Consider the following 7,147-nt stretch of genomic DNA (forward strand, 5'->3'; position numbering starts at 1 on the left):
GAATACAGAACAAGGTCTAAAGGTCGAGGCAAAGAGACCGAGGATGCGGTCTCATTGCTTTCGAAGAGGCAACGTCGTAAAGACAAGATGATGGTGAATGGTGCTATTTCTATCTCTAGCATGTCAGAGATTTGGCCTACTATTGTGAGTCCAAAAGGTGACAATTAAGGGATGCGTAAAATGAAGTTAAAGTTGATGAGGTTTAAAGAGAAAGGACAACTTGCTGAACACAAATCCCAAAGCAAAGAAGGATTTGTACATAGATGCCATATGGTGTAATAGCATAGACCATGGCAAAAGGGATTGTTATAGCTTCAATGATGCTTTGAAAAGAGAGATTGTGTTTTTCAAGGATAGAAAGATCTATTTGCAGGAGACATGTATGCCATTAGGAACTAACTTTGAAAAAGGGGGTATGCGGAAGTTAGTGGAGGGCGACCAACCATGCCATCTCTGCATTGGAGACTATTACCTATGGGACAAAGATAGAGCTAATTTCAAAGAAGGGTTCAACATCTACTCAAGATGTTTTTGAGGAGGTTGCTAGCTTATGGCCGTATGTAGTGATATCAGCCAAAAAGGGAAAGGTAACTAAACAAATATCACACGAAGCTTGTGATTGCATACACCATGCAATAGGTTGGCGTGATCTTGTGGACTCTTTATCGGTGCATGCCTACCTTGCAAAATGCTACAACAATGAAGCAATTGTGGCACTCGAAAAACGAAAGCTCTCTCGCCTTTTTGCAGATGCAGCTCCACCGGGCCAACATCGCCACGAGACCTCCAACAATGTCCAAGGAGGGACACAGTCGAGGGACCAGAATCATTGCCGTAGTGATGCCACCGACTCGCATTGAGCACCTGTGTGTCGAGGACAAGAAACTGCATTAACCCATCGGATCGTTGTTTGGCTCCCATCTGGGCACACAGATCTGGAACAGTGCCTAAATAAAACTTTTTCTAGAAACTTGGAAAACCTACATATGAGAAATTTTAGAGATAAATTGACTATATTTGAAATTTTATACACTAAATTCCTTATTCATAGGTTTTCTTATCTACAAATTTAAAACTTAGGGATAAAAGTCACAATTGTAGGTGAGACTACACAAAACCTAGGTTTTTTTTAGCATCGATACGATCTGTACATAGCTCGTAGCAAAAAATACGCCCACTGCATTCCTTGATCACACCACGGCCGGCGCGAGCTCATCCTCGTAGGCATCCCTGCCTCGGACACGATCCACCATCACTTATCGACTACCAAGCCCGATTGGCCACCTCGAGCGCACCGAGCCCCACGAGACCTGAAAACAAGCCAAGCCAGTGAGCCTTGACACACGCTCTAGGGAGGGATTGCATCCCAGCATCACAAGAGAGCTTCACAAGAGGCGTTCAGGGAACTCCTCGCCTCGCCTCACCCCTCTCTCTCTCTCTCTCTCTCTCTGCGTACATCCTCTTCCCGTCTCAACCAAGCTTGGTGACATTTATCCCTTTGGGTAATTTTGACAGCTTTTGACCAATTAAAGCATAGCTCCTTAATGAAACCTTCATATTTCAATGTCCTCTATAGTAAGGTAGGGTTCAAACTGCACACTTCCTCTTTTCTTTGAGCAGGACTAATAAGAACGGATGCTTGCCCCTTGCTTTAGCCCTTCACATCACCGCTTTGTCATTATTCAAGGTGGTGAGCGGAGTCATGGCCAAGACTGTGTGCAAGTGTTTTGGGCTTGCTACCCCGCCCATGGGTGGATTACTCTGGAGTCAAAAGACTGATGACTCGCAGAGCTTGAACAGCTATAGTAGACAAGCGCATCCACACTGCAAAAAATTGTGGAAAATGGAGGCAAACCGCGCTCCTCAAGGTTATCTTGTGCAATCTATACATGCCACAACAAGACATCCACCCCCTCGAAATGTGCACGTCCTCCAACACGTACCGCCATAATCTTTGTAAACCATCAATACTAAATGACAGACTAGACCTTCACTTTCATCCTCACTTTGCAAACAGTCAAATCCATCCATCCTCTTCTTGACTTTCTTTTGTATCAAATGGTTCAGCATCCCCTCTTCTTTTGTCCTTTTTCCTGAATGGGAATCTTCATTATTGTCCCATCCAACCACGGGACCTAACACCCATCCCCTCCCGTTATGCTCTGCCCCTTCCAGTTTCCATTTTGAACCTCTCTGGCCATTCTTGTTACCAATCCATTCCCCATTCATGTTTCTATGTCTCTACCTTCAAGCTTATCTTTTTGTTTTGTGCCCGCTTTGTGTCACTCACACCATACTCATGCTCTAAATTCTTTGGATCCGCCCACGAAGTTCCATGCTTTGTTCTTAAGTCTCATGATTTCAATGTCTTTAACCTTCTCTTGCATACTGGCTGCTGCATATAAATTTACCATCAAACTGTAAGCTGCCCCATTGGATTTATCTAGCTTTACTGCCTGTTCAAATGCCCAAGTCCCCACGCTTACGTCAACCCATTTCCAACAAGCACCCAAGAGGCAATTCCATATAGCAGAATTAGCAGGACAAGGCATCCCTTGGATAACTTCAACTGCCTTTACTAGGTGTCCCGCACGTCCAAGAAGGTCAACCATGCAGGTAAAACAATCTACATCGGGTTTCAAACCATACGTGGTGTCCATACTATCAAAAAATACTTGGCCCTTCTCTACCAGACCTAGATGGCAACACAGGTTCAGCACACAATGGAATGTCACAACATTTGGAAGGATGCCCTCACACTCCATTCGTGCCAAACATTCCAGGGCCTGATCCGCTTGCCCCTTTTGAACATATCCTGCGATCAAAGCATTCCAGCAGACCACATCATGAGAAGGGAGCTTATTTAGAAGACTTTGCGCCTGAGGAAGCGCACCACACTTGGCATACATATCCACAAGAGCAGTTCCCAGCACCATATTATGCTCCAGCAACCCCTGCCTCAGAATCTCATCGTGGATTTCCTTTCCTTTGTCTGTGGCTCCAATCACAGCACACCCTTTCAAGATGAACATATAGGTCACTTCATTTGGAAGAATGCCCTCACGTTGCATTTGTTCGAAACATTTGAGGGCCTGTTGACCTTGCCCCTTTTGAGCATATCCTGCAATCAAAGCATTCCATGATACAACATCCCGCAAAGGCAGCTTCTCTAGAATACTTTGTGCCTGAAGAAGCGCACCACACTTAGCATACATGTCCACAAGAGCAGTACCCAGGACCTTATTATTCTGCAGCAACCCTTGCCTCAAAATTTCAACATGGATTTGCTTGCCTTTGTCTATGGCTCCAATCACAGCACACCCTTTCAAGATGCAGAGATAGGTCACTGCATTTGGAAAGATGCCCTCCCTTTGCATTTGTTCAAAACATTCTAGAGCCAATTGGCCTTGCCCCATTTGAGCATATCCTGTAATCAACGCATTCCAAGAAACAACATCACGAGTATGAAGCTTCTCCAAAACACTTTGTGCTTGAGGAAGAGCACCGCACTTGGCATACATGTCCACAAGAGCATTACCTAATACAATATTATCCTCCAACAACCCTTGCTTCGTAATCTTATCATGGATTTGTTTTCCCTTGTAAATGGCCCCAATCATAGCACAGGCCTTCAAGATGCATACGTATGTCTCTGCATTTGGAGAAATGCCCTCACGCTGCATTTGTTCCAAACAGTCAAAAGCTTTCTGGGCCTTTCCTCGTTGGGCATAGCCTGCTATTACTGTAGTCCACGGAACAATACTGCTGGGGCTATGCTTGTCAAGCAAAGCTTGGGCATTCTGTAGGTCACCACATTTGGCATACATTGTAACTGCAGCGTCTGAGTAATTCTTCTCAATTGGCTCCCTTAGCTCCTTGAGCTCACCACAGGAGCGTAAGAGGGAGGGAGAGAGAGTATCTGGAACGCGTCCAATGCATTGATGGTGTGGCACAAATCCACAGCTTTTGAGCTCCTCTGCAACCCAAGACGGACTGCGGGGATTACCCATCCACAACGGCTCTTGGGTAAGTTTGTGGTTGAAGTCCGGCTGCCTGGGGCTTCGCTTGGTGGTGCGATTGTCCCACCACTGGGAGGGATCCCTGAAGAATTCCTTCCACGAAAGTTCCTCCAGACGCTCGAAGCTCTCCCCTCCCGCCATGCCCGTCGTAAAATACATTGTTCCGACGCGACACAATTAACAGATTCTGGCTGCTTACACACCTTCCGCCCAAGCTTGGGCGTGAAGACGTGGAATCCAGCCGGCACAACACGATTGGCAGCGCAAAATGGGCTGCGGACAGGAACGTGGGCTTCTGAGCTGCTGACAACGCTTCTTGCAAGACACATCGAGCCAATACGCTGCCGATTAAGTCTCACAGGTTCGCCACGTTTGGAGAACGCGATACCTTTAGTGTGTAACACGTGCCTGTCCGTGCGCAGAAGTGATGGGCAGGCAGAGACTCAGTGTGTATCCAGCCTCTGTACATAGCACAGCGGCAGTAGGTGTGACCCATTTTGAGCAAAAATTCCCTTAGCAAGCCGGCCCAGGACAGTGTGAAAAAAAAAACCGGGTCCTCTGTATTTTTACCGACTAAAATTCTAAAATCCCGGTTAGGTTTTGAGCTTGCCTTGAAGAAAACCGGGAAATTTTCACAAGTTTTAGTGTAATTACCGGCAAAAGCTTCGGTTTGGAAAAATGTTTTTTTCTAGCCATGAGCTGCCGGAGTATGGTGATGCAGTAGGCAGACTAGGTGTCGGGCATGAGCAGGCGAAGGGCTGGAAAGAAAGAAGGAATAAAATTGAGATGCTCTCTCTCTTCGTTCTATTTACAGAAGTGGACGTGTCCCACATCTCTCTCTCTCTCTCTCTCTCTCTCTCTCTCTCTCTCTCTCTCTATATATATATATATATATATATATATATATATATATATAAATTGATTTTTAAGGTCTTTTGGGATAGTTTCCCACGACGTTAAAATACTCTTCGTCTTCCATTCTCTCTCTCTCTCTCTCTCTCTCTCTCTCTCTCTCTCTCTCTCTCTATAGACAGAGAGAGAGAGAGAGAGATGTGTGTTGGAATTAGGGTTGCAGAGAAACACACACAGCTTGGAGAAGACGAAGGAAGCTCAAGGCACACAATAGAGAGTGTGTTACTTAGTGTGCAATGGAAAGATAGATAGCCCTAGAGTGATGGGCGTATATATAATGCACGGGGGGAAAAACCTCCTAAAGAGGGAAAAAATGCCCCGGCGGTCCTAGTGTGTTCACACACATCACTACCACATGTATATGGTAACAAATCCCCCTTGGAGTGATGCGGTGAACGAGAGCTGGCACATGAGTAAAGGGAAGTGCCATGCCCTGAGGACAGGATCAGTCCACAAAGGGGAGTAAGCCCAAAGCTTTGCGGAAAGCTTCAAGCTTCTCACGAGACAATGCCTTTGTGAAAAGATCTGCAAGGTTGTCCTGTGTTGGCACATAAGCCAAGCTGATCTCTCCTGCTGAGAGCCTCTCCCTGACATAGTGGTAATGCACCTCAATGTGCTTTGTGCGAGCATGAAAAACTGGGTTCCTCGCAACTGCCAATGCGCTCTGACTGTCAGTGTGGATAGCGTTGGCAGTGTCCTGTCCAACACCCAAATCAGCCATAAGGCGTTTGAGCCATACACACTCAACCGTAGCTGTGAAGACTGCCCTGTACTAAGCCTCACAACTCGAAGTGGCCACAGTAGGTTGCTTCTTGCTCAACCATGATATACATGAACTGCCAAGCATGAAACAAAAACCACTTGTGGACACTCGCGTGTCAAAACAACCAGCCCAATCTGAGTCCGAAAAATCATGTAAGTCTGGCGGCAATGATCCCCCCTTGGGATAAAACAAGCCAAGATGTAAAGTGCCACTAAGGTAGCGGAAAATCCTCTTGACAGCCTTCCAATGCTTAGACCCTGGGCTATGCATAAATCTGCTGACCTGTGAGACTACAAACTGAATATCTGGCCTCGTGTTGCATACATAAATGAGGCAGCCAACAGCAGTTTGGTAAAGAGTGACATCAGCAGGATCACCAGCATCATGTAGACTCAACTTCAAACCTGTTTCCATGGGAGTGGCAATAGGTTTGCAATCCTCAAGTCCAAACTTACATAGCAATGTCTCTATGTAACTTTTCTGACACAAGGCAATACCACCATCACACTCCTTAAACTGTATACCCAAGTAATGATGCAACAGCCCCAAATCTTTCATCTTGAAAGTAGCATTCAAATCAGCCTTAAATTCAGCAATATGTCTCTCATTTGGTCCAGTGATCAGCAAATCATCAACATAAAGAACCACGACGAGAAATACATCACCCTCACACTTTACATACAATGTGCTTTCTGTTGGACTGTTACGAAAGCCTTGTTTGACCAAATGAGTGTTAGCTTTCTCATACCAAGCACGAGGAGATTGCTTCAACCCATACAAAGCCTTGTTACATTTGCACGCTTTGTCCTCTTGTCCTTTTATGACAAAACCGCGAGGCTGCGTTACATAAACTTCCTCAAATATGTCACCATTCAAGAAAGCAGTAACAATGTCTGATTGATGTACATCCCAACCAAAATGAGCTGCCAATGCACATAGAAAACGCAAAGTAGTCATACGACAAGTGGGAGCAAAAGTCTCTTCATAATCTATGCCTTTTTGCTGTGCATAACCCTTTGCAACAAGTCGAGCCTTATGGCGATCAATCTCACCATCCGGCTTGCGTTTCAACTTGTAAACCCACTTTGTACCAATGGCCTTTTTTCCAGGAGGCAAATCACATAAAGTCCATGTGTCATTTTCTATAAGTGCATCATATTCTGATTGCATGGCAACCATCCAATTTTTTGAATTGTGTGCTTCATCAAAAGTAAGAGGCTCCTCAACATCATGTAAGCTAGACACAGCCAAAGCATAACAATCTGATGCATAAGATGCATGGCGAGAGCCTGAACGAGTACGACTAGACAAAGGTGCATCCAATTTACTGTCACGCAAAGTGTGCACCAGCCATTTTGGCATACCTCTAGCCTGCTCATTTTCAGCCCTTTCCTCATCAACTACATCATGTACATCTGCATCAGTAATAGGCTGATCTAAAACATTTTCAGAA

General features: G+C 45.4%; 1 pseudogene; it reads right to left on the reverse strand.

Moving 5' to 3' along the window:
* Nucleotides 1-2,460: 2,460 nt before the first annotated feature.
* On the reverse strand, nucleotides 2,461-4,254 carry LOC147430111 (pentatricopeptide repeat-containing protein At2g13600-like; annotated as a pseudogene).
* Between the last annotated feature and the right edge of the window lie 2,893 nt (nucleotides 4,255-7,147).

The sequence above is a fragment of the Adiantum capillus-veneris genome, chromosome 22 (genome assembly GCF_014529385.1).
Source record: "Adiantum capillus-veneris isolate H3 chromosome 22, ASM1452938v2, whole genome shotgun sequence".
Classification (NCBI taxonomy): Eukaryota; Viridiplantae; Streptophyta; class Polypodiopsida; order Polypodiales; family Pteridaceae; genus Adiantum; species Adiantum capillus-veneris.